This window comes from Paralichthys olivaceus, chromosome 22, assembly GCF_024713975.1.
Source record: "Paralichthys olivaceus isolate ysfri-2021 chromosome 22, ASM2471397v2, whole genome shotgun sequence".
Lineage (NCBI taxonomy): Eukaryota > Metazoa > Chordata > Actinopteri > Pleuronectiformes > Paralichthyidae > Paralichthys > Paralichthys olivaceus.
The window spans coordinates 15,687,501-15,715,000 of NC_091114.1; the positions used below are offsets into that span (position 1 = coordinate 15,687,501).

A 27,500-nucleotide genomic window follows, 5' to 3' on the forward strand; every position below is an offset into this window, starting at 1 on the left:
ACACACAAAAAGCTGTAATGTTAAAAACACTGAGTGTCTCCCCTCAAACATCAGTGCATTAGACACTAAATGCAAAGTGCTGCATCACAACAACAGAAGAACTGAAACCAGACTCGGACGTTTAAAGGCAATAAAAACAATAAAATAACCGCTGCATTAGGAACACGATTACAATGACAATAGACGTGAGCGGGAAGTTTTACAGGAAGCTCTGTGTGAGTGTGTCTGACCGTCTGCGGCCGTCTTTCGTCTCTGAAGCACAGGATCTGGTTTCTGATGCTTTACCGACGTTGGCGCGATGAATAAACACGACGACGTGAGTGCCCATGCATTACACAACACTTAGAAAGAGTTTGGAGAGCTTCTGCAGCCATTAGCGATAATGTCCTGGTGAACCTCAGTGATGGGAAGGAAACATTTTGCAATTATGCTCCATCAGCTCTTGTCTGGTTCTTGTTGTAAGTGATGACGGAGCGGAACATGAGGGGAGAGTGAAAAGAAGACGGTCGATTTAAAGTTGTGAAACAACAATTAAACCAGAACGACCCCCCCCCACAACATGACATCATTTTCTGACATCATAGCGTGTTTTTCTTTTTATGATCTGATATAAGCTGCAGGAGCCGACGCCGGTTTGAGTTTTGAAGATTCAGGTTCTCGTGTGGGACGAGCACGTCGGACAGAATCTGGGTGGTGAGCTTATCGTTTTATTTTGAAGGGCAGCTGCAAGAGAAGCTTTAGAAAAATAGTTTTTCATTCATGCACGATGTCTCGTTTTGCTGACTTCTTTTGCGAACTCACGGTGTGACTTCATATCAGTGGTGGACAGAGGGGGGGGGGGGTCACAATTTAGAATCAAGAAGATCACGTAATGCGCAGCGACCGATATTAACTTCTCCGACCATTTGTCAAACGTGAACGCTTCTTCCTCCAGTGAAGAAACGTTCAGACTGTCGCGCTGAGGGACGAACAGCAGAGGAAGATGAGAGGAGGGAGAGAAATGAGTCCTTCTGGGGGGATTAGTGATTGATGGACAGATGTGAGAGAAAGATGTGACGGCTTTTGAACAAGGAGGCCCACACACACACACACACACACACACACACACACACACACACACACACACACCCCCCTGCAGGGCCATTGATTTGTGCGCCGTAAGTGGTGTGTGATTGGTCCCGCTGTGCGACAACAACCCTGTTTACCTTGACGGAGGTGTGTGTCTGTGCGTCGGCGTCTCCATGTGTGGATTGCAAACACGTTGTCGGTGTTGTTGCGGCACGCTGTGTGTGCAGATAGCAGCCGCGGCTTGATAAGCACCCGGGGAACGAGGAACGCCGCAGAGCAATTATTCGGAATGATCGGAAGGCGAGACAGGGAGGAGGAGGAGGAGGAGGAGGAGGAGGAGAAGAAACAGAGGAGGGTAGGTTAGATGAGAAGAGGACAGAGAGGGATTAAGGTGACGCAAGGAAATGGAGGAGAACAAGACCATCGAGTGGAAAGCGGAAGTTGAAATAGAATAAATGGGAGGAAGAAGAGGGATGGATGGATGAAGAGACGGTGTCTGACAAAGAGAGAAATTAGTACGTCTGTCAATATAAATGATGAACTCCTGCTCTCCTCACATCTCCCTGCGTCTTCCCCTCCTCCATCCCTCCGTCTGTTGCTTCAGCCTCGTTCTCGCCCTCCCTGTCACTCTCTCTCTCTCTCTTGTCAGTCGCCCTGATGGGAAGATGAATCAGACCGTGAAGAAGAAGGCCGACATCGAGCAGGGATCAAAAAAAAAAAAAGTTTCACTGGAAACCCCTGACTCTCTTATCTCTCCAGATTGAAAGTGCGGAGATTGGACGTGTCAGGAGGTTATTGGAGGGAAACCCCCTCAGCACAGGAGGTGGGGCCTCCTTGGACTGGATCGTCCCAGCGCTCCTGTTGTGGCGTTAGGAGGAGGCACACGTCAGCTGGCGTGTGAACCCTGCCTCCTCCATGTTGACGAAGGGACACAGACCGAAAGTCAATGAAAATCAAAGTAAATGTCTTTTTTCTCAAAGATGGTTTCTGTCGATCCCCTGATCGCTAACGTGCAGATTCTGGCTCCACGTTCAAGCTGCAGCGTCCGTGTTCCACGACATTTTGGCTCCATCTTTGTTTAGGGTCTACGGGCCTGTGACACGCCGGTCACGTGACCCCGCCTCTCGCTCAACGCCAGCTGGGATTGGCTCCGGCCTCCTGCCGCCCTCAAAGGCTGATGTGGATAACGGATGAATGGTTTGGAACTTTCACAGCCACGATCTAAAGTTTCATTCAAGTACCTCAGAAACCCCTCCGGCATCTTTGCGTCTTAGCTAGTGTGTGTGTGTGTGTGTGTGTGTCAGTATCTTTGAGGTGCATCTTTGAAGCTTATTGAAACAGGAGGACACCGACGTTTCCAAAGGTTTCAAACCTTCTGCTCCTCACTGGGAAGTGGCCCAAGAGCTGGAGGGACAAAGGGTTCAGGTTTTACTGGGACACGCGCTGTTGATTTGTGCACTCGTGATAATGATTTAACCCCTTTGCTCTGTAGAGAATTCCTCCGGGAGCTTCTACAAGTAATTTCCCTGTTCTAACTCTTTTCTGTGACTAATCGGCCGAGCGGCTGTGGCCCCGCTCTCTTCTTCTCTTGTTTTGTTGTGGAGGTTTTCCTCTCCGCTGTCAGACTGTTCCCTGCGACGCGCTCGTTCCCATCTGATGCCGGCTCTGTGTGTCTGCTGTTGGCAGCATCTTAAAATTCTCTCTCTCTCCCTGTCTCCTCATCTCGAGTTATCTGCCCTCGTTTCATTTCTTCTCCTGTCTTTTTTTCTCTTCGTTTCTCAGTAGCTGCTTTCAGGCCTGTGCTGAAGTCCGGACATTTCTTCTGAAATATTATCCGGAGTTGCCGAACGTGAGAACGCAAATGTCCGAGTCAGTTGCTCCAGACATTCTCCGGAACTTGTCCTGCCTCCAGCCTCCAACAGGAAAACATCTGGAAACGTCCCAGTGAGCGAGTGGACGTGTTGACGAGAACACGTGACGGACGAGAACCTGGAAGAACACGAATATCTCAGCGTGAAGAAGAGGAGCCGTACACGTAGAAGTCGAAGACGTCAACCTGGAAAGACGAGGAGATCTTTAGGTGATGAGGGCCGACGCCGGTGTGGACGAGCCGTAAACACTGATCTCTACCCAGACTCCACCCCTCGCCTGAACGTTTCAGACATTCCCCTGTTGTGAACGGAAGGACAAACTCTGAAGGACAAACTCTGAAGGACAAACTCTGAAGGACAAACTCTTAATGTCTGGACCAAGTTTTCTGGACTATAGCTGAAAACTTCTTCTCTGTTTTCCTGCAGGTCCGGATCGTTTGTCTCATTTTCAACCACAGCATGAAACCTAAAGCTTAAAGCAGCCCAGAGATTGCTGCACACACACACTCATGCACAAATCTGCAGATGGAGAGTCTCATCTTTTCAAAGCTTTCTTTTCTATTAGTATAAATACACAACGTTAGCGCCGCACCGTCGTCCCTTATGACTCAACCTCTTCCCCTGCCTTGTTCGCCTCGTTTAATAAAGCCGACGTGTATTTACAAAATTTTTTAAATTAATATTTCTCAATATTAAACATGACGTTGCCATGACCACAGGATTTCTCGCTAACCTAATGCGTTATGTTCAGAGTAGGTGCAATGAAGAGCTGTGGAGAAATGTGATTTATATTTTCATTTTTAAGACCTGAAGCTGAGAGAGTTGGTTTAAATACATTTAAGGATTTTCATCAACGCAGCAGGATGATGGAGGATAATTAAAAACTTTAATACTGAAACAAGAGGCGGATGTTTCCACCCCTCCACCGAGTACTTTCCATCAGTGTTTGTTTTGTTTTGCAAGATTACGTGAGAACTGAGCAGATTTCCACCCGAACGTGTTGAAGGGAACGAGCCTGGCTCTGGAGAGGCTCAATTACTTTTTGCTTTGCAACATTAAACATTTTTCATGTTTCTTTCAGGGAGAAATGCACAGATCTTGATTAAAAACAAAATATTGAGTACGCAGATATATTCCGTATTTTTCTTAGTTGGTATAATCTCATGAAAAGCTCGGTACACATGATACATTATGCTCTTTTTACTTCTCTAAACCAGCCGGCCGGCGTGCGTGATGCGCCTCGCCTCAGTAATTGGTCCCACTTGTGCATCTTCATTAAGATGTGAGCTTGTTTCAGTTGAGCACTTCACCAAAGAGGAATCATCTGCATTTGATAGGCTGCTGGATGACAAACTAGTGGACGGATTATCACAAGATGTAGTGAAAGGATGTGGGTCAGGAAAGAAGCCTTCAAATGTTGGTGTGGCTCTGGATCAGGGGGGAACTCTGGGAATTCTCTCCCTGCTGGACAAACTAAGCAATGGCACCCTGTATACATGTGTCTTTTTCTTGATTATGTGAAATGATGAATACAACACACATGACGATACCGATATCTCCGTGATCGGCCCTCTGATATATTAGTCAGGCCGAGCTCTTTTCAACTTCGACCACACCTGAGAACTTGGGAAAGAAAGTGCTTTTAATTCATATTTCATCACTTTCCAGAGGCGCGCAGCCGGGTCGCTGTAAGTTAATGCGACATCGGGATGGAGAGTGCGAGAATGAATTTGTAATCGTCCGTCGGGCAGAGCCGAGAAGCCTTTGATCGCTTTGTCGAGTCTGAGAGAAAACTGGAGGCAAAGCGAGGCAGAGGTCCCTGCTCCCTCTCGTACACCTACACTGAACAATGCTGCAGGAATTCATTTCTATTGTGTCCATCCAGAGCCAAAAGAACTATTTCTGTCTCTTTTCATCGTATTAGGGTCACACAATGGCGGCAAAGCATTTTCCTAAATCTGAGCCCGGAGCAGAAATGTCTTCGCGACACGGGGTCCAACTCCTGGTTCGGCTGGGACCTCTGGACTTCTCAGTTCAGTCTGAACCCAGGAGAGGTTCCTCAGACCAGGATCTGGACCAACCAACCAAAATATAGTGCGACCAAAAGAGGTGGTTCGGTTTGAGACGTGAAGTTTTTCTGCACCTTCGTGATATTGAATATTTAGAGTATATCAGTATATATATATATGTGCTGCAGGGTTTGCATCAACCCTCAGAAGCTTTTCACTTAAGTCTGAGCCTCTGCTGCTTCACACACACACAGACACACACACACATACACACACACACACACACACACACACACACACACACAGCTGGGGTTTTATTTCAGTATTTATTTGAATGGAGACGACTGCAGAGAGAGATTACTCACAGGGAAACTAGGGCAGTTTCTTCAGGTCAAGGATTGTGTCTGGCAGGCTGACCCTGGCTGCGGCTTGCATCACGCATGCACGCACGCACACACACACACACACACACACACACACACACACACACACACACACACACACACTGTGGATGATTATTACTTCATCACGTATACAACGAGGGAGACGGATCCAGATTGAGGATCGTGTAGACCACCAGGGAGACAGAGGCAGAAATATGTTTTTTGTTCCTGTGTGAAACCAGGTTATTGTTTAATCCACTCAACATGGAGACACACACACACACACACACACAATCCAAGGCAACATGAAACGAGATGAAACAGCATATTCCTGGAAATCACTTTCTCTCTCTTGCATTAGATTATACATGAAACACATATTCTATTTATTCATTTTTATTTCATCCAATCTCAACACGTGGCGAACACCAATTACATTTGCCTCCTAAACTGTGTCCTTGACAGAAATCTATGTATAGCCCTGTGATTTCATTTCCGTAGGTTGTGGTTGCGGAGGAGAATCCTTGAGAGTTCCCGCTGTTCGTCTTCACGCTTGGATGATTGAAGGTCACGTCCCAGATGATTCCTCGGGGGTCACTTAACTGGACGTAGACTCCGGGGCCGGAAAGTGAAGCCAATGCAGAAGTGCCTGAAACCGGAATTCTCTCAATCGACAGCAGAAGGCGACTCCACTGGTTACAACAATAAGATAAGGTAAGATGAGCTAAAACAAAGATCCTCTCCTTTAGTAATAATAATATTACGTTTTATTTATGTAGCACTCTATAAATACACGCATCATAATTACACTTTATAACCTCAGTAAATATTTCCCTAAGGAGTTTTTGTCTCAATCTCAAGTTTCAAGTGTTCTTCAATACAGCTGATGATCATTTGATAAATAATTTACAGTCTAATAGATCATAAACCACCACTGGGGGCACGAACACCACAGTGTGATTATTTCTGGTTATTTCTGGTTTCAAAAAACAAGTTGCCTGAACGCTGACGTGAGTCAAAATGAAAAACACGCACACTGGTGAGGAGATGTGGTCACGGATGAAGATCTCTGGTCAGATTAACTTCTGGGTGACGGGCGGCTCGGCTTTATCTGGTGATGTGAAGGGTTCATGGATTAAATCTTGAGCTGACGGAATCCCAGAGTCTCCTCTGTGCTGTGAAGATGTTTGAGATTAAACGGCAAAGTGCCGGAGGGTCCTGAACCAATCCTGCGCTTTATAGAGTTTATAGATTGAGGTGAAATACCGTATCCCTCTCTCGGGCTTTTTGTGTTTTACTGTAAAGCAAATATGAGTCTCACGTTGTCTCCATAGAAATGTTTCTATCGTGAAACAGCAAATACGTTAAGAAACAGCTCAAGTGTGTTTCTGTCAACATGACGAGGAAGCGTTAGATAATGAATGATAATTAACTTTATTTATAAAACAAGGTTTACAAAGTGCCTTGCAGGAATAAAAACAGAAAACACAAATTACAAATCTTTACGATTGTATTTTTACAATAAGCATCTTTGAGAAATATTACTTTCTTTATATATATATATATATATGTATATATTGATTGTGAGAAATGAGGTTGGGTATAATCCTTGAAGAACCGGATCAGAGGCTGGTAACACTGACAATCTCAGTTTCCTGAGCAGAGGTAATTTGTTATTGTCAGACGTGGCGGGCACCGTTATTAGCAGCGGGGCAGGGGATTGTCGGACTGTTGTGGAAACTCAGACTGCAAATTGAAATTCAGCGTCACATTCGATGATGGAGCCGCCTGGCGGATGATTCACCTTGTGTCTCGAGGACGCGTCCGACACACGCGGCGCTGAGGGAAAGAAGCAGTGAACTCGGAGGGCTCCATATGAGCGTGGGCACACCCTCAGTTTGTGCAGTAACTTTGAGGAAAGTACTTCAGATTAAACCGGACAGGTACCCCCCCCCCCCCCCCCCCCCCCCTTGGAGTGAAAGTCATAAATCCTGACTCTATCACTGATTTGTAGGAATTTGAGTGACGTCAGTGCAGATTGTTTCCACCTGAAGAAGTTCTGGGCTCACGGCCAGAGAGTTTTGGAAAAGCAGAAGCGTCGCGCACGTGGAGCCATTAGTTATTGATGGATGAGCCTATTAGAGCCGGGGATGGCAGCTTCCTCAGTGAATGATGTGGAGACTGAAGCAGAGATTGGCTCTAGACCACTGAGTGCATATCACAGTCTCGTCCATCGCTGCCTGAAGAATCTCACGCTGTTAGTTTGCTTTGAGCAGCGACGTGAAAGTGATGAGTCAGCAGGTTGTCTCTCGTCAGGTTTTCTCTCCGTCTTGTTACTCAGCGTTTTCTGTCTCTTCCGTTCTGTCACTCTTTCAGTCTTTTGAGGATCTATTTATTTTATGGGGTTTGTCAGTTTGATGGAAGTTTTCGCCCCGAGCTCTGACTACAAGTTAGATCGAAGCCTTCGTCTGTCGAACCGCTCTTTTCTCTCGGGGTTTATCAAACGTTCCAGACGTCTGCAGACGAAGAACAATATTTCTGAAGCAGATGTGAGCTGTAAATGTTTGGAATGCTGAGTCTCGCCAGATGTTTTTTTACTCCCGGTATCACTGTTGAATTCCAGTAAATCCAACAACTGAGCGCGTGAGTGGTTTCTAATTCGGCGTGGTGGAGGGAACTGGACTTTCTGGTAAAACCTCTCGTTGAGCCAGATCCACATCAGAAGAACAAATTAATCATTAGTCAAATCTGAAGTTTATTGTGCCTGAGGCGGGACATTCAGAGATAAAGTGTTTTTTGATTACAGCTCACCGACACTTAGGTCTGTTCCTCTCACCTAAAGCTCTTCAATCTTTCCAATTTGACGTCTTCGGCCTTCTCCACATGTACGGCTCATCTTCATCATGCCCACCATCGCTCAGGGCATAATATATATTATATATATAATGTATAATATATAATATCTGGGGCGACCTCACCAGGCAGTCGAGGTGGTGAGATATTGATGAAAGATATTTTTCTAACCAGAATGTTTTGATAGACGCTCCTTTTCTTGTGTTGAAGTCTTAATGCAACTAAATCTAAAGTAAGGTGAGTCACGACATTCTGAGTCGTCAGTGTTCCGTGCCGCTCCGACCCAGTGTCGGGAAAACTGTCGGCAGCTGGAAAAGACGAATATACAGTAATACAGTCCACACGTGTGAATACAAAGCAGCTGGTCCAGACATGTGTACATGTGCCCATCTGTGTGTATGTCAGTTCAAATGATGTGTATTAATAGAACTGCGTCAGATGCTTCAGAATGGAAGGAAAGCTGTGACGGACAGTGGAAATACAAAACGCCACAGTGAGATTCTGACGAACAGAACAGACCGTGTAATATTCAGATGTTTAATAAAGGAAATAAATGAACTGGGCAGTTTTAAATGAGTCCAATGGACTCAATACATCCAATAATGTCCCCTCACACCAAGTCTGATGTGCCAGGGTCGAATACCCAGCTCATCTCATGGTTTCTCCAAACTCACCATCAATAGATTCGCGGGACAGGGGTCGGGGGGGGGGGGGGACGTCAGCTGATGGGGCATCTTGAAGGAGGTGAAGTGTAGTAACAGATGTTGTCAGCTGGATGAGGGGGGGGGGGGAGAAAACCTAATGTGCAGGCTCAGTTCTTAGTGGGCCCCCTGCAGGCGGACGGACGGAGCAGCGTTGACTCCAGGACAGAGGTGAACCATCAGTTTAAAAGAGGAGAAGATGTTGGAGACGTGTTTTGTCCCCGATGAGTTGATAGAACAAACAAAATAGAGGAAGAAGAGTGAAACAAAATGCTAAATAAAGTGAGACAAAGTTCTTGGATCTGCACCTAGTTTTAATGTGTTCATTCTTGGCCCTCGTCACATCCTTCCACCAAGTTTTGCAGAAATCTTTTGTGTGGTTTTTGTGTAACGCTGTTCACAAACATAGAAAACAACCCACAGCCAGTTAAAAAGCAAACGATTCCTGTCAATGTTCACTTATATCTCCTCCCTCTGCTGTGGACCAGTTGATGTATTTTCAACCTCGCTCTGAAATCAGACGTCAAGGTCAGCGCACAGAAGACGCTAGTTCATGTTTTAAGTGCTCGTTGAAACACTGCTTAGATCTAATTGATGTTAGGGCCCATAAACCAGACGACGATTACAACCGGCTGTGACAAAGTATCCCAGGGATCCACCCTGCCGCATAAAAAATTATTTGCCTCACACCAGCGCTCGCCATTCATTAAACCCGACGTTTGCCGAGATTGTCGCCATTCCACGGGCTCGAACTACATCTGGCACCGTCCAGCCCGTCCTCGCTCTTATTACCATAATTCCCTGTCGCACAATGAAACCTGTCATCGAGCTCACAGCACTGGTAGAAAAGGCCATTACAGTATTTATCAGTCCCGGCACACTCTTCACGTTGAAGTGTGTGTGTGTGTGTATGAATGAGTATCGGCACTTTCACCGCCACTTCCCCTGTGTGACTTTACGCAGGTGTGTGTGTGTGTGTGTGTGTGAAAAAAAATGATGCAAGAAAACATCATACCATGAAAACAGTGATAAAAAGATCCCAGTCAAAGCAGAGGTGTGCAGACGTCCTGCAGGAATCTGTCTGCTTGGTAACAGAAAGGTCGAACACAACACTGACTGATTATTGCCTCATGAAATTGTCGTGGCTAATATGTTGGAAAAGCCCGTTGACACGTCCAGCGCCGTGTTTCTGGTCACCTGATGAACCTCAGTCGAACGTTGACCCACTTTTGTCTCCTCCTCCGAGAGATGTTTGTTCCTTTAGCAGCTAAATGCTCGATTCTGTTCAATGCATCGTCTCTAACTTTGTCGTTTGGCGCTGAACAGGTGAAAAAGTTTACCCGATCCCTGCAGGAGGCAATGAGAGCCATTAGGACTCCACCGAAACAACGAGTCAAACGTAAATCAACGAGAACAGAACAGATAGAAGCTATTTCATTTTTACCGTTACTGGCGTCTTGATGCATCTTAGACGAGTCTGTGCGTTCGGAAAGTCAATGGGTTCAACGTGCGCTTTTGATTTTTTAGTTTGGTCTATGTCCCAACTGCTAACATGGAGAAGGTGTGGTCTTTATCGGTGTCGCCTCGCTGCCAGTTGTCTTCTTTTGTCTGCGTGTGCTCGAGAGTCGGACCCTGTAGATTTCCACATGTTCTTTTCCGTCGGAAAAAATCAGATCAGATCAGAGCTGGAGAAAAAAAAAACAAGTCTCAGACTTTTTTTTTTTGACCTCATAGAGAACATTTCCTGGCCGACCACATATTTTGACTTCTCTGAGGCCTGCGGTGATTTTTTTATTCTCCACGGTCAATAATGTATGAAAATATAAGTGAGTTGTTTAATGAGGCAGATGTGATGAGCACAGCCCAGTGACACGCGGACGGACGACCATCGTGTTTCACTGCTCCCTCACTTCTGTTGGATGAATGGACTCATGGAAAAATCCAGCTGAGACAACAACTCCATCTCTTTCCCGTAAATCTGGGTTTGATTGAACTTTGGCTGGACGGAAAGACGCAGCGACGGTCGGGTATTTTACCAGGAATTCTTAACCGACAGGATTTTTTCTGGACTGGGCGACAGCGTTATGTTTTTACAGGAGTTGTCCGTGTGTTTACAGCCAACTGGACTCGCTTGTGTGTCTTGAAGACGTAACATGGCCCCAGCGGCCTCTTTAGCTCTAATGGACTGTACGAGGTTGCAGGTATTTAACCTCTGTGAGTCATTACTCGCCGTCGGCCATTGGAGTCTGCTGAGTTGAGGTGTGAATGGCTGTTGATGCCAGTGAGTCATAGTCCAACCCTGCTATTGTCAAACCTTTGCTGATGCCCCAATTTTGATTTTGTTAATGCACCAGAAAGTAAAGTGTGTTATAGTTCACCCTTTAAACTGGACTGCATCAAACAGCTTCAGTGGTGTTCTCTTGTTCGTTACAGTCACTTCAAGTTGGATGTTTTTCCAGAGATCGTAGGTTTTAAATGCAGACTCGTTCCTGCAGACCACTTTATTCTGCTGCCAGGTGGTTAATTGTATCCACCAGGTGCAAATCAGTGTGTGATTAGAAAGCTGCAAAGGAAAACCAGAGCGGAGGATGATCAGAGGTAATCAAAACCATTTAGTTTCACTCTGGACTCTGACGCTGCCTCACGGGGCAAACAGGGAGTCGAAAAGCTAACGATTCGAAGCGGGTAATGATTCTGCCCTGAACTTCTAACTGTCTGCATTGGAAATTGAACCGAAACATCCTTTTTTATTTAATGATTCCTTGTATTGTCCTTGAAATCTTTGACTTAAAACACAACTTGGATTGAGAAGCAGAGCTGCTTGCGATACTCCGTGTTAATGAAGCGCGTCAGAGGAGAAAGGCCGGACCGGCTCAAGCCGACAGAAAAGCTGCGGATAACTGCGGAAAAGCATTTGAGGCTGATGAACTACAACTGCAGGCGATCATGTCGGGTTCCCCTCGTGTCGGCCTGTATTAGAAATGCCTGGTATCAAACGTTGAGGATGTATTCTTGGCCACTAAATACCAATCAACCGTTTCATGACCTCGTGATTATTTCTGCTGTCCATTCACGTCCCTTTAGAATTTACTTTACCCCAAGTGCAATGTAACTTTCGTCACCTACAAAAATTGATGTAGTTAAATTTAACGGGAGCCATATTCACTCTGTTGTCGGCCGACGGTATTTATTAATTCATTTTTAATTAAAGCGCCACATCAGGTCAATATATCACCATCAACACAACATAGCCGGCTGACGCAGGACGATACAGCCGGGGGGTTGCATCAGTTTAATTTCTGCAGCAATAAAAAAACCATCTGTCTCACCTGAATAAATTAAATCCGTTATGACTTGCGAAAAACAACTCGGGAGTCACGGTCCACGGTGGGAGCATGTGGCGACGCAGATAAAGGGTAAAAGTGCGATTCAATTTCTGTGAGGTGTTTTCTTCTCACGCCGAGCGCAGCGTCTGTCACTCAACAGCAGCTCGTCTCTTTACAAGTTGTTCTGCGGGTGGACAGAGACGGATCAGGATGCTGCAGGAGATGGTTAATGGGGCAGGTTATGAACTGTCTGAGACGATGCAGCCCCAGACACAGAAATCCACTTTCAAACAGAGGCTGTAATGAGAGACTTTGTCTGGAAAGTTCGAAGTTCACTTTTCAAAATCTCACAAAGCAACACTTGGCCTTTATTCTGAGCGAAAGGCAGAATGTGAAGAGTTGGCTGCTCATTAAAAAACCCTTCTGCGATGACAGTCGGGGGACAGCTAGCAGCACAATAGATGAGTCGGGCAAATAAGAGAGGCATGTAGATAAATAAAAGTTGCCATTTGTCCTTTTATAAATAACGCTTCACCATTAACTTTAGATTTGTCAGGCCCAGCGTCGTTATGTTTGAAGGGCAGAGGAGACTTTTCATTAGGTTCCTGACATGCCTGTATTAGCGGCCTTCAGAAGCTGACTGATGTTTTTCAGAGCAGCTTGGCCCCATGTCCCATCCGAGAACATGGAGGAGGTGATGGTTTATGACCTTTACAAATGACGTAATCGCGACAAGATGGCGGCATCTGGGATATTTCGGCTTCATTTTTTGAACAGTCCATCTTTATATACAGTTCATGTTGCAGCTGCGATGGAAAACTGCATTTCAAAATATCGGTCAGTGACGTTTCATAGAAGTGGTTTTATGTTTGGGCTTCAGCAGATCCCTGTCGAGACTTGATCTGTTCCATGCCGGAACGCACTGATGGAAACAAAGACATTTCAACACATGAACACAAAATCCAGAACGTCCCCAAAAAAGAACGAGGGAGTGAGCTCCATGTCCAGAGAAGCCATTCATCATTTCACACGCTAAATTCATGTGAGAACGCCAAATACACGGAATCATTCATTTACGCTTCAATGCAGATTCGGTAAAACAGCTTTTTATTCTGCAATAATGAGATTTGAATTAGTCGCCACAAATCATGCAAAAATGTCTCCATGGCAAAAGAGTGATTTTGTCATTTTAAGAAAAACAGACATCCATCCAGAAGAGCCGATGATTTCTTTTCTCCCGCAAGCAGCTTCTGTCATTCACTGATTACAGCACAAAGCAATTAGAGAAATAATATTAAAAATATGCAAAATTATCTCCCAACAGAAGAGAAAAAGTGAATTTGCCAAAATCTGAAGCAGTCAAAAATTAGCTTGAAATAAGTAAAACAATTAAAAAAAAACAGCCTGATTAAAGTTTCCTGAAACACTCGGACGGATCATCGGTGATGAACACGGGGGTCTGACTGTGTCTCAGGTCTTTGATCATCACAGACAACGACCCAGCTTTAGTCAGATAACTGTAATGTTTTAAAATCCAGTTTTCGTAATATTCACTACAAACATTGTTGTATTTTCTCCCTCGACAACGAATATGAATTGTTCGTCCCCTCGAGCCGCGCTAACTGACGGAGTGGATGGGGCAGTGACAGTCGGACGGACCGCTGCTGCTTCACGGGTGAATGGATTGTTGACAAATCTCATTTCCAACCCCCCCCCCCCCCCCCCCCCCCCCCCCCAAGAGGACCATGTAATAGAGAAGGCTCGTGCACGTGGGTTTTCTCCTCCTCGTATTTCTCTCCAGCACATCCTCTGCTCTCCGTCTCTTCTTCCATGTTCATCGATGCACGTATGTTGCTGTGAACACAGAACATACCTGTTTACCTGTCAACACGGATGATTCGGCCGGAAGAGGAGTGTGAACATGTCTCTCTCTTTGTGTGTGTCTGTGTGTGTGTGTGTCATCGGAAGTCTATCTTTGTCACGACGCATGTGAGCTATGCAGACCTTGAGAGTGACGTCATTTCTGGATAATGAGGGTCCTCTCAGAGTGAGGGCGCGTTGGTCAGTCATCACCTCGTCAATAGGCTATTTCAAGGTTAAGCATTAAGGCTTAAGTGTTTAGGTTACACACAAGGGTTGAGGATCTTAACGAGGAGTGGACGCGTCAAGGAGAATATCGATATGACGCCTAAAAGCTCGATTTGTTAGGGTTGACACGTAATCGCCGACCACGAGGCTCCAGCGCGTCGTGAGCTAGAACAAATGTGAGCAGGACACTGGGATGAGCAAACGTCTTCCTTCCTGTCTCGGCTTTCTTTACGCTTCCTGTTTCCAGAGGAAATATAGCTGCCTCTAGTGGGATACTCCTGTGACATGCACAGTACACACATTGTACACAGCATGTACTTTTCACACTTTTTGATCGGCCATTAGGAGAAAGTCCCACTTCACTACATGCGTCTGTGAGGAAGCTGAGAGATGCTGCTCTTGAAGATTTAATGTTTTTAAATGAGACATTCCACTTACGAACTTCTGAAGCAGCCTGTGACATACGTCCTCGCACATGCTACACACGCGGAGAGGCACTCCGACAGCAGACGAGGGAACGATGGAGCCACCGAGGTGGGACTGACATTTAAACATCAGACACACATGACGTGACATCTGCGAGTCCCTTTAATTTTTCATCCCGTTCCTCTGGCGCTCTCGCTAAGTTGCTTTTAACTCTGGTGGAACGTACGCGCACCCTGAAGTGAAGCCGCTGTGCAGTGTCACAGGTGACGAGGGGCGGTCGACAGACGGAGCCTGTAGCCCGACAAAGTCAAACATCAGCATCGGGAGGTTGATTGAGGCAGGTGATGCATGTCGCAACAGCTTGCAGCCTCCACTGACCTGTGCCGCTCATCTCCAGAGCACCTGCACCGTGTTCGATGGTGCGTTCAAGGCCTGTTTTCTGTTGTAAGACTAATGTTCCTAGTGAGGACTTAACACGCTTCAATGTCCAACCCAAAGCCACTTTTGCTTTGACACTTTTTTGTTTGAACCTGCTTAGGCGCTGCACCGCGTAACAAAGGACGCTGCATTTCAAAGTCGGGGACATTGTTGGCGACGTTTTCTTTTTCTTAACTTTTTCCGGCTAAACGCACAGGTTCAATGAAATAACGAAACTTTTCTAATCCCAGGTCCTGTGTGCCGTGATGTTTAAGGTCTCATATTCAAACGGAATATGAGGCAGATTTGTTGTTTACTCGAGAGAGCCATGGAAAATCTAGAAATAGCTGCACTCACACATAATGACAGATATGATGAAAACGACTGCAACGCTACGCTCAGCCTTGATGCTGCGATTTAATGCCGAGCCAAGGTCTGACCTTTAGAAGACCTTGTTCTTGCCAATAAATTATTTCTCCAACGGTGGGAGTGTGAGAGTTCCATCTTAATGTCTTTGCTCGTGCACCTTTAATTAACAACAAAATGAATCTTTTCTTAACGTCACTGATTACGATTAAAGCGCATGAATTATCTCACTGAGGTGAACCCCGCTTTTCTGGTGCCCCCTGCAGCTCTGAGGCTTTAGGAAGCAGGTGAGCATCTCAACGAGACATCAGATCAAATCATCGCTGACATCGGTGAGTAGAAATGTCTTAAAATCCATCTGACGTTGCATCAGATGATCCCTGATGAAGTGCTGCCTGTTCTCCTTAAATATTAAAGATGGGACAAATGAGGATGGGGTTGAAAGTTAAACTCGTCCTGCTCTTCCGTTAGCCGACACATGGCCGCTGAAGTATTTGCAACAGCCATGTAATGCATGAAGTATCGGCTGTCGGCCATTAACTTCGAGGTAAAAACACAGATGTCAAATGTAGTCGCGTGTCAAGATAAAAAAAATGGAGATGGAAAAAGACGATACAGGACGAAAGCGAGGGAGTAAGGTGTCGAGAGTGAAGGAGATGAAGACTTCTGGTACGTTTTAATTGAAGAGCATCTGGATGTAAACGCCTGCAGGTGGTTATTCAGTCACGTCGAAGGAGGACAATGCTTGTGCATGTTGTTCTTTGCTCTGATGTAACCTCTTAATAACTTTTCTTCTTCTTTTGTCTTCGGTTGTCATATTTCCCCAGATCACTTCACCGCTGACCTTTGTTTTGACGCAGCTCTTTGTTCTGTCTGTTGTTCTTCAGGTTCTTTCTTATATTGTCTTCCTTTTTTTTTTTTTAACCCTTTATATGCTCATTTATTCATCTGTGCACATAGAGAAGCTGCTGAAACTTTTGAGTTGCTGAATAATGATAATAATACTTCGCAAACTCCTTCGACTTCAGCGCGCGTCTGAAAAACACGGGATATACGTAGAAAAATACATTAATTCAAGCACTTTCAAACAAACAAAGTGATTTCTTCCCCGGAGTGACGGCCTGCACTGACTCGTACGAAGCAAAAGTAAAACGTGGACAAATGTAATAATGCCTCGCTCACACCAGGCTGTGAAAGGACCGCATGCTGTTATCCCTGTAGGTGGACTACTATATGAACAAGCAGGCTTTATTTATTTAATATGACTCACACCAGGTTTCAAACAAACCTCTCTCTCTGTGTCTCTTCCAACGTCTGTCTCCTCTTCCCCCTGTGTACGCTGCTCCTCTGCCCTCTCCTCTGCCTATAGATAAGCTCCTAATAAGGTTTCCAGCGAGAGAGGACGGTTTTACCTCCTGCCTGCGCTCCTCATGAAACATGGAGTGAAAAGAAAATCAAAAAGCTTTTCCTTAGTGGAGCTGCATCTGAGCGTGGCTTAATTGAAGTGATGGAGCGATGAATGAAAAGGAGGGACGGCTCTTTGTGTGAGTCCGTCCTGAAGCAGGCAGGTTGATATGTTGACGTGGTGGGGGGGGGGGGAGGTTGAAGAGATCAAACCCATGTACTTTCAGATATTCATGAGTCTGTATGAGGGAGTCTGATGAAAAGCCTTGAGCTGTGACACATAATGCTGACATGTCCTGTTCACGTCATAAATGTCAAAACCCAGGGATGTTTTCACTCGGACATCAATCACACGCTTACATCAGACTCACAACTCGAAGCTCTTGAGCTCCGAGAACACTGTCTAGTTATAATGTAATAAAATATAACAGCACTCAACGTGTGCTGGTCTCTATCAGGATTTTTTTTGGAAGCGGGAAGTAGTTTGTTCGTCCTCAACCTTTAAGACTATATCCACAATAACACGGTTTCAAACTAAGATAAACATTTTAGGCCCGTATCAGTGAAGCCTCTGTGCATATTGACATACCCGAGACCATTCACGTACACCGGGCATGCCGGTGTAAACAGGAAGCAGATCGTCTACTCTGCAGTTGGTTGCTTAGTTGCACAAAATACTACGAAGGAGGAGCAGCGATGGTGAAACTGAAGAGCAGGGATTTCTTTTCTTGGACGAGGTGGAACTGTTAGGTTGAACAAATGTGCAACGAGTGTGTCAGCGTTTCCGAACCAGCCGGTAGCGTTGCAACGGTGGTGTGTGCGATTTAGAGCGTAAGCGTCGTAGTATGGAGGTTGCGAAAGTCTACTTCTTGTGCAACAGAGCCGTGCTGCGGAGGACGTTCCTAACGGGGCTACTCTGACGCCCGACCCGCTGAGAGACCATCGTTTCCAGTTTAGTTTGAGGGCAGCATATTTTTCTGTGAGGGGGGAAAAACACTTGCGAGGAGGCCAAGATAATAAGAGAACAGTAAAACTTTGAGTCTGTAAATGCTTCACACATTGTCCCCTTCTTCCCACAGCGTCGGTCATAATGTTACACAGGGAGCATGAGCGATTGCATGAATCAACATCGTAAAATGTGCTCCGTACGAATAATTCAATAACCGCTGTAATGCTGCTGCAGAGCCTTTGTAAATATTGATGTGATCACATAAACCTCCAACGCTTGCATTGCATTTTTACATGATCACATGATTCCTGCCTGATTAATGGGGAAAAGTCAAATCTATAAAACCTCTTATCTGCGGTGAATATATTTCTTTCCGCATTACTTTCGTGTGTTTCATTGCTTTTTGAAAATCTCTTTATATTTTAATGCCAATAACGTATCCCAGAGGTTTTCCAACCATTACGGGATTACAGAAGCCTGTTAAAGCTTTTATCCCTAAAGGAAGTCCAGGGTTTGGGGGCTCTAATGGTGGGTTTTATAAATCTCAGTGGTATTTTTAAACAAAGCTGGAGATGTAATTCTGGGGGAAGATAGCATAATGGTTTTGGGACAGAAATGGTTTTTAGTCGTGATAAAACACGACAATGTGTTTTTTTTTTTTTTTATCTCGCTGCTTTCAGTCGGGCAGGAGAGAGAGACGAGGGTCATCAGGGATCCAAAAGGAAATCAAACTGATCCAGGAAACACTGAAAACGTTCAGAGGGCTAACGTTATGTGATGTTATCGTGGTTTTACCTCTTAATCACCTTCCTCAAGGAGGTTATGTTTTCACCCCCGTCTCTTTGTTTGTTTGTTTTTAAGCGTTTCACGTTAAAACCTGCTGGATTACTATAAAACACAGAAAGACTTTTTGATGTGCGCTGATGTTCCGGGGAATAATTCAGGATTAAACAAGTAAATTGGAGGCTGTGAGATGCAGCTAAACTTTAATACGCGAGTTTTTCAGAACCTTTCTTTTTCTGTCATCACTAACATCGGCTGCGATCAAGTAAACTGTGAATATCTGTGTCCGTCTCGTCCCCCGATCGTTTGAAAATGAAACCGGCTCCTCTGCGGGCAGCGTTTGTGATTAACGTGATTTATCCGGGGGAAGTTATCAGAGCGCGGACTTGACGTCTAATCATGCAAACATGTCTTGAGGGCAGAGCCTCTGCAGAGTCAGACGTGTGTCCTCTGACTCAGTGAAACCTTTAATAGTCACAGAAAGAGATTTTATGGCTAAGCAGCGTTTGTGTGGAGGAGAAGAGGAACCAGCCGTTTGGCTTCACATTAAATAAATTGCAGGCTCGTGCCAAGTCATCAGTGTAGTGTGGATTTCCAAATGAGAAACTGCACCAGTCTGGCCTATAGCTATCTGCTCCAGCCAGCTATAGGCTACGTGTGCTGATCCTGTGCTCGGTGCCAAGTAGTAAAGAAATCCAGGACGTTTGCCAGTTAACAAACGGGTGCTCGTGTTGTTGTTTTGTTCTACAGCCTCAGAAAGATATTAGCAGAGCTGCCTGGTATCGGCTTCACAGGGTTAGCAGGGGTTTAGAAAGATGGACGACAGGACAGCTCCACAAAGGTGAAGCCCAAACATCTGGATCGCTCCCTGGTGGGCTGGTTCAGACAAAAACTTTGGAACAATAATTAGTTTTGTGTTGGGTTCTATCCGGTTAATTGATTTCGAGGCCTCTAATCGGGTTAAATATTGGGCTCGGACACAAAAACAAAAATACCTGTCGGGTTCCAGTCAGGCCTGATTAGTTTTCTCTCAGGCTCGGACGGCTTTGGAAATAAAACTTCAGCCTGAGCTGCACTCTCGTGGGTTTGGGGCGAATAATTGAAGGTGCCAAGTGATTAAAAGAATGATCTGTTCGAGATGCCTAAACGTTGCACTGCCCTCCACCCACCTCGCCGCCTGTCAGAGGCGTGTGTCTTGAGAGTCGTGTGCTGCACGACCCTGGCGTCGTTTTGCCCCTGGGTCGACAGGGGTGACGTGTTTTCACAGAGCTCACGTCTGTCTGAACGTGGCCTCGGGCGACCGATGAACACTGCAGCCACGTTTTCTTCTGTGGCCTCGTCTGATTTCACAGCATCTGTTACTGCTCTGTTGTTTGACCCTTCGTGTCTCGTCTCATCGTGTCTCCCTGCCTCATTCTGGACATTTCTGGGTAGTGAGGGGGAAATTCTTAGAAATCTCTCGGTGTGATTTTAAAGCTGCAGATGAAACACACTGATGCAGGTTTCCAAGAAACTTGAAGTTGAATAATCTGAAGACGCGTCATCGTTCTTGTGCGAGGATACAAGGAGCTCGATGGCTTTTTAAATCTCAGAGCGAAGAGCAGTGATGTGATGTTTTATACATCGTGTGTTGGACATGACTGCTCTTTCACTGCTTCACTTATTGTTTCCAGTGAAAAGATTTCAGCCACGTTATAGGACAAATACAAAATAAGGGCTCGGTACTTTCTGCATTATTCATTGCAGAACCGTGTGTGTGTGACATTTAATAAGATTGGTTTAACTCCTGAATTTTAATACAGCGCAGAAAGGCCCATATATAACCAGCCACAGTCAACAAGAGCGAGACTCTACAACTCTACATGTCTTACCACGAATGATCTACATGTTTGTGTCGTGACTGGAAATCATTTCAGAAATGGAGCGACGGGAAGTGACGCCGGCGTTTTGACTCGCGTCCAGTTTTCAGACGAATGTGACGCAGCGGGAGCTCGGCTGCGCGTGACTGTGTTTACCTGAAGCCGTGAATTATACGCGCTGACACACGGATGGAGAACGAGACCTGAGTGCAAATCAATATAACGCAGCAAAGCACCACCCACTTATGAAGTGTGTGTAATTTAATGTAAGGTCACAGGAAAAACAGTCGAGCCACCGCAGTGTGACGAAGGTTTTAAGATGCAGCCTTTAATCCATTACGGTGGGAAAAGAGTAAAATGTGTGTGTTTGTGTTGCACAGTATCAGTGAAGGGATTTATATCTGAAAGGTAATTAATTCTAAAGCCAAAGGGACCAGAGCCTAATTCCTGTTTCATTTCACACTACAACAGTTAATAGTGAAGTGTGAGCACTGGGTTGGACGTGTTGGACATCTCTGGAAAGCGGGGGGGGACTTTTTTCCTGCGTCTTTCTGTCCGAGGGTTAAAGAGCCATCACAACTTCGTGGTTGGTTTATTTGTTAGCAGGATTACGCCAAAAATACAAATGTATTTATCCAACAAACTTGGTGGAGGGGGTGGAGCCTGGGCCTGAAGGAACCGTAAGGTTTTGGTGCAGACGCAGGTTTAAGGAGCAGATCTGCAATTCAGGGTCAAACATTTCACATAATCACATAGAGACCTAATAATTGTTTCAGTAAATAAAACCAGAAATATGACAAATGCATATTGGACTCATCACTGCTGTGGCACTGTTGCATAAACTCATCAGCATGTTTTAAAAAGAGAAGAAGTCACATCGGGATGAAAACAATCTGTTGGGACAAATTCACATGTTTAAAGGACAAAGCCGGACAAATGTTTCGCAATATGCTTTTAGTCTCCTGCTGCTTCTCCAGTCCGAAGGGGGGACACAGTCCACGGGGGGACACAGTCCACTGGTTTGAATAAAACCAAGCGTCGCAGGAATGTGTCCCCCTGGCTACCGTGCAGCTTTGGTTTGCACGTGCACACCAGCACCAACACATGCGGGTCTTTATAATTCAAAATGTGCAGGAGCTCGTTAGAATTTCTGAGCTGGTGGAAGCGTCACAGTGTGTGGGACCAGGAGTCAACTCGTGGTCGGTGGAGCGAGACGGAGTCTGCAGCAGTCTCTCTCTCCCTCTCTCCCTCTCTCCTCCCTCCCTCCCTCCCTCTCTCTCTCTCTCTCTCTCTCTCTCTCTCTCTCAGCTCCAGTCAGTAAAGAGCCGTTTCTCTCTCATCCTCTCTCCGCGCGCTGCTCCTCGGTTTTTTAAACTTTCCCCAACGGAGACGGATCCCGGCTCGTAAAAATAACCATCTGTTGTTGCTCCGCCCGGAACTTGAAGGAGAATTCACTGTATTCATTCTCTTCATCCACTGTGTCGGTGCAGGACGCGTGCTGGGTGCGCACCGGACCAAAAATGGACCGCAGAACGTGTCCGGTGGCGCGTCCGCCTCGGTGCCGTGCCGGCGCGTCCGACACGGAGCGATAGACTGAACCTGCACCGCCCAGGAGCTCCGTGGCTGCTCCGTACCTCCGTTCAGAAGATTCACCGGGAGCAGAATCATTCCTCAACCAGAAGAGAGGACATGGGCACGAGGAGGAGGATGGGGCTATAAAAAAAAAAGGAGAGGGACACCACAAGCTGCAGGAGGACGCAGGAGGGGGAAGCGGATGTCTTCACGGGTGAGTGAATGATTTTTGTCTCTTCTATAAAACCCACAAACCGTGAAAGACGAATATCGGTTTAACGTGCGCTCTTCGACGGTCAGATGCTCGTGTGGAGACATGTGAGCTGAAAGTTTGTCACGCAGACGCGTTTGTCCTTCTGCGTTAGAAAAAAGACTTGGACGCGCTGAGGTGTCCAACATGGTCAAGTGGAGCAAGTGAACAAACGCACAGATTGGGTGTTATTGTGGAAACTTGGCTGCGTCGTTGGATGGATGGAGCGGTGGATGCGTTTTTACGCAGCGCATCGTCTATTGTGCCAAAAAAAAAAAAGAAGCGCGCATCAAGTGATTGAGGCAACTTCTGAGTCTTCTAATGTTTTTTTGTTTTTTTTACATTTTCGGGTCATAACTCGTGTGTTTGAATCGAGCTAATCACGTGGACATTTCCTACCACGCAGGAAATCATCACTTCACAATCAGGGGGGGAAAAAAAATGTGCGCAGATTTTTGACATTTTCTTTGTTTTGCGGGATTCCAGACACGAGGCTGGACTCAGGGACCTGTGAGGACGCTGTGTGTGGTTCGGAGGGTGTGATCATCTCTGTGAGTGTGTGTTGCTGGTTTCATTCAGAGATGAGAGGGTGTGGCTGCTCCATCCTCTGCTCTGCTGCTTTTCTGCGTCTCTTCCAGGCTCCAGGGGATTCAGCAGCAAATACCTGCACCAAATTGGGAATTAAATCATCTTGCTGTGTGTGTGTGTGTGGGGGGGGTGGGGGGGGGGGGGGATACATGCCTGAATGCGATTGCATGCACGCGCCTGAGTGCGTGTTTTATTCAATGAACGCCCCGCTAATCCACCTGTCTCCAGGGAGGATTAGAGCGCTTGGGACATTTTGGGACCTAATTTCTTTTTGTATTCGGTCTTTCTCCTCCGTCTTTCATAATCTGTGAGAAAGAAAGAAAACAAGCGTTGATTCCTTGAGTTACACCCGAGAGACGGAGCCACAAATGGTGGTTCATCATGCACAGCGTTTGGTGTGGAGGCATCTATCCAGAGCGCCCGGCTGTGCCTTGAGTGTAAAATATCTGTGGAAGCCAAGGTTGGTCAAGTGATGGGATGTCGGATTCTGTCCGTCTGGACCATGAGCGTTCCCAGCTGACCGGGGAACACAAAGCAGAGCAGAGCAGATTCTTCTTAATAAGACTAATCTGTTCCAGGTTATTATCGGACAAACCAAAGCCGGAGCCTCATCTGAATGCACAGTAACACTCTTCATTCACCATCGCCTGGTTTCTCTCTCTCTCTCTCTCTCTCTCTGTCTTTCCCCTTGAATTCTGTTTCAATTCAACATCAGCCTTTATTGTTTTGTTCCCTCCAGCTGTGCGCTGCTGTTTTGACTGGCTTTGTTTTGTTGGTGTCACACAGCTGAGGGTTGAAGGTTTGATTCCCACCTGTTGTCTTTAACTTTAACTCTGACGTTCAGCGGTTGACGTTCTCACAATGAGATTATTTCACCTGTTTGACAAACGTAGAGTTCTGCTGAGCACAATTAAAGGTAGTACGTTTCTGAATAAAAAAAAAGAGTAAATGCGATTGTTTGCGTATTTACGAAGTGGAACCTGCAGGATTTCCATCCCTAGCTTTTCATTTTCTTGTAACGATCATGTTTCCAAACTGAGAGCAGGAATAATACTCAGCTGAGCTCATACCTCCGCTAAGGGCCTCATCAAGTTTAATAAAGTAACATCTGGATCTGGGTTTTTAGTTGGATCCACACCAATCTGCACACACTCATAGATTCATGAATTATTCCCGGGGAAACTGGTGAAAATGTCAAAAAAAACTCCCGATCTCACAATGTTAAAGAAAATTGTTCTCTTTTGGCCCAAAAAATCCGATTCTTCCACCAAGTTTCATGGAAATCCTGTTTTTGCTTAATCCTCCTGACGTAGTGGAGTAAACACAACCCCCCTCGGCGGAGGTAATTATGTACATATGAAATAATGCTGTCTCTCCTTCTCTCTGCTCGTTTTTCATGGGGCTGTTACCAGAATGTTCATGTGGAAAGACTTGGCCACCGAACAGATAGCGGCTAGAAAGGCAGGTTGATTAATAATGGCAGTTTGTTTTTCAGACAAATGGAAATGTCCGTGGCCTGAGGGACCTCGGATGCTAAATGAAAAGTTAAAACAAATGGCAGAGACACAGATGGTCAGACATGTTCACACAAACATGTCTCTGCCTCGGGATGTCCCCTCTTGAAAATGTCACATCTATCCATCCTACCAGCTTTATTTGATTTACTCGACGTGGATCAGCCGGCTGTACGCATCGCCACTAACGGGGGAAAAAAACAATCTATGTAAAAACACTCGCGCTGAAGGAACAATAACTGGAGAGGAGGAGATCAGAATCCAGCAGGAAAATACTTTTCAGGAGGAAGCTCAGGGATTCAGGGAATGAAGTGGAATGAGATTGTGTCACAAAACATGCAAACATCCGAACCAAACGTGCGTTTTTGGTACATTTGCATTCAGCTGAAGAGTGAAGCTGAACTGTGATCAGTTCTAAACACTGAGGAGTTATTAGCAACCAGAGTTCATCTCCGACATTCAGCAGGAAACTTTAAGAACGTGAAGAACTCTGAACAGTTTGGTGGATTTGTTACAGCAGCAGCTCTTCTGGTTCAGGAAGCAGAGGATCATGGGTAACTTGCAGCGTTGGGGTCGTGCTTCAGTCCAGTGAGTGAGACGACACAGTCAACAGAATTAATCACCGCGTTGCTCATTAACAGTTTCATTCGTTGCTCTTTGCTGCGTAACGTGAGTAAAACTCAAAAAACTGATCTTCATCGGTAACGGTGGTGAAGACTACGACTCCCATGATCCCACGCTGCTTCACATCGACCTCGGTCTCTTCTTATCATGACCCCAAGTGACCCTGAAAGGCTCAGCGGTACGGATGATGGTGGGACGGATGGTTTAATGAATCAGCTGATCTTTCCGTTCACAGTAAGTGGCGCAGTTCGATCCCCGGCTGTTTGTGTTTGCGACCGCAGCAGTTGTTTATTCAGTGGATTTCATTTGGCCGTCGTCCCTCAGTCCCTCTTGGACGACGACCACAACAACAACCGACGCCCCTGCGCCCGCCCTCTTCTTTGCAGACCCTGCGACCTGTCAGGGCGGCAAATCACTGGCGCTGGATCGGAGCTCTGACCTGCAGCACACGAGCTTCATCAATCGCTTCCCTGCTGCTGCTGTTGCGCTGCTTTTCTGGCTCCAAGTGGAGAGCAGAGATAAATATAGAGGCTCCTTGGGTCTGATGACATCTTTGTAATGGAGGTGGAGGGTTTTTGTGTTTGCAAATTGGGTTTTCCGAAGCCGCGACTGGCTCGAAAAGTCAAACTGGAATCCTATACGAGCAAAGTAAGAGGTGTCCGTGATTAAAGTTCCTCAGTTACCTTATTATTCTCTATGGAGCCAAACCCATATATCAGCTGGCCGACACCTTGAGGGACTTAAACCTCACTTAAACCTTAATATATATAAGATACTGCTGCAGTGGCCCCGAAAAAAACCCCATATTGTTTTCACAAGTATCTCTTAACACCCGGCGTTTTTCAAAATGTCTGCCTGCTCTTTCTGTTGCCTCCTTATCTCGATTTTATTCAAAGCTTTTGTGAGTCAGCAAAATAAATTCAAAGCAGGAAGCAAAATGAGAACTTAATTAACAGACTTTTGTTTCACAGTGAGACATCAGCTCAAAGTGAGGGACCGGCTCTTCGGTAAATGTTGACTTTGATTTTTAATCTAATTCAAGAGTTAAAGTGTCCAGTCACTCTGAGCTGTGGAAACAAAAATAGCTTCTAATGAGATGTAGTCATCTTCGCTCTTTAAATATTGATTGGGGAACTTTTCTTTTCATTCTCTCGGGGAATGGGAACCGCCTGCGGAGCTCGGTAATGAAACCCAGGACTCGTCATGCGAGGACGGGGTCGTCCGGAGCTAAAAGCAGGAGAGCGAGAGGGGCTTTCCTTCCGTACAAAGGTAGTAGACCACAGATCTGTGGGAGATTTACAGGATCCAGATGCAGATTTACGACTGGGAGAGGCTTTGTCCGGTTTCGTTTGTCCAGGATTGTTCGGCATGATTGAAACAAGTGGATGAAATAAGGACAGGTAGTGTAGTAATTAGGGATTTATAGAGCTGAAGATATGATACAGTCTGTTTTCAGTGGTCGAGCAGTTAATCCTTCGGGATTAGATGGTAAACAAAACGTGGATCAATACCCTGATTGGTACTTTGTAGGGCTCCAGTTGAGATCACTATAAACGTTCTTCTTTTTGAGTTAAAACAGAAAAAAGGAAAAGTTCTTCACCAGAAATAATAATATAATATAATATAACATTACCAGAAGACCTTCGGAAACAGAAAACACTTAACATTTGCTCTCAGGAGAAGAACAAAACACGAACACATGACAACTCGACTAAACCCACTGACTTCTCCTCCTCGCCTTCATCCTTCTACTTCAATGTTCCTTTCATCACCCCCGTCCTCTCCAGTGTGATCAGACTTGTTCACGCTTTTGCGTCACCTCGCTGCACTCTAAAGCTCCTAATAGTCGCAGGTGGATATTCGCAAACGCCTCAAATGAAAGGCTCCCTCTGAAAAGCTGCGGCGACCTTCGGGCTACGCGCGGAGCTTTTTATCGCAGGGACCTTGAATGGCTTCGTAAACCTCTGGAGATCTGAAAAGGTTTATCTGTACGAGAGAACAGCAAACATGCGTCCGTGTGATTAGAGGGATTGAAGCAAGGGAGGAGGGGGAAGGAGGACAGAAAGTCGGGGAGTCGCAAAGATGCAGTCGAATAAAAAAAGGAACATTTGATTTTTTGTTGACTGTGTGTGTGTCGACCAGACGTCGTGCAGCTGTCTCTCAATCTCACAATTAATATCAACAGGGTCACCAGGTTGGTTGTAATCTCCTGTAATCTCACAGTATGAATGTACATGCCCGCTTTTCATTGGCTTGACGTTTAAACCAGCAGCGTGAAACATCCAATAGGGAGCAAGTTATTAAATATACAGCTGAATTAAAATCCCTCCGGTCTTTGCATTAGATAAATGTATATTACAGTAGATATGATAAAGGATCAAGTGCATCCTCGGAATTAACTGCTGTCATACGTTTGTACTGGAAAATAATGCTGCACAAGAAGCATGAT

At 45.7% G+C, this 27,500-nt stretch overlaps 1 protein-coding gene across 3 annotated transcripts in view; it reads left to right on the forward strand.

Annotated features, from left to right (window-relative positions):
* The window catches only part of htr2cl1 (5-hydroxytryptamine (serotonin) receptor 2C, G protein-coupled-like 1), a 143,314-nt gene that overhangs the window by 44,219 nt on the left and 71,595 nt on the right, over window positions 1-27,500 (forward strand). For 2 of the 3 annotated variants that reach the window (XM_069518655.1, XM_069518657.1), the window contains exons 5-6: window positions 5,833-6,045; window positions 21,994-22,289. The gene's annotated coding sequence lies outside the window, so the exon portion shown is untranslated. The remainder of the gene's footprint in view (window positions 1-5,832; window positions 6,046-21,993; window positions 22,290-27,500) is intronic. The other variant, XM_069518656.1, reaches the window with a different exon arrangement.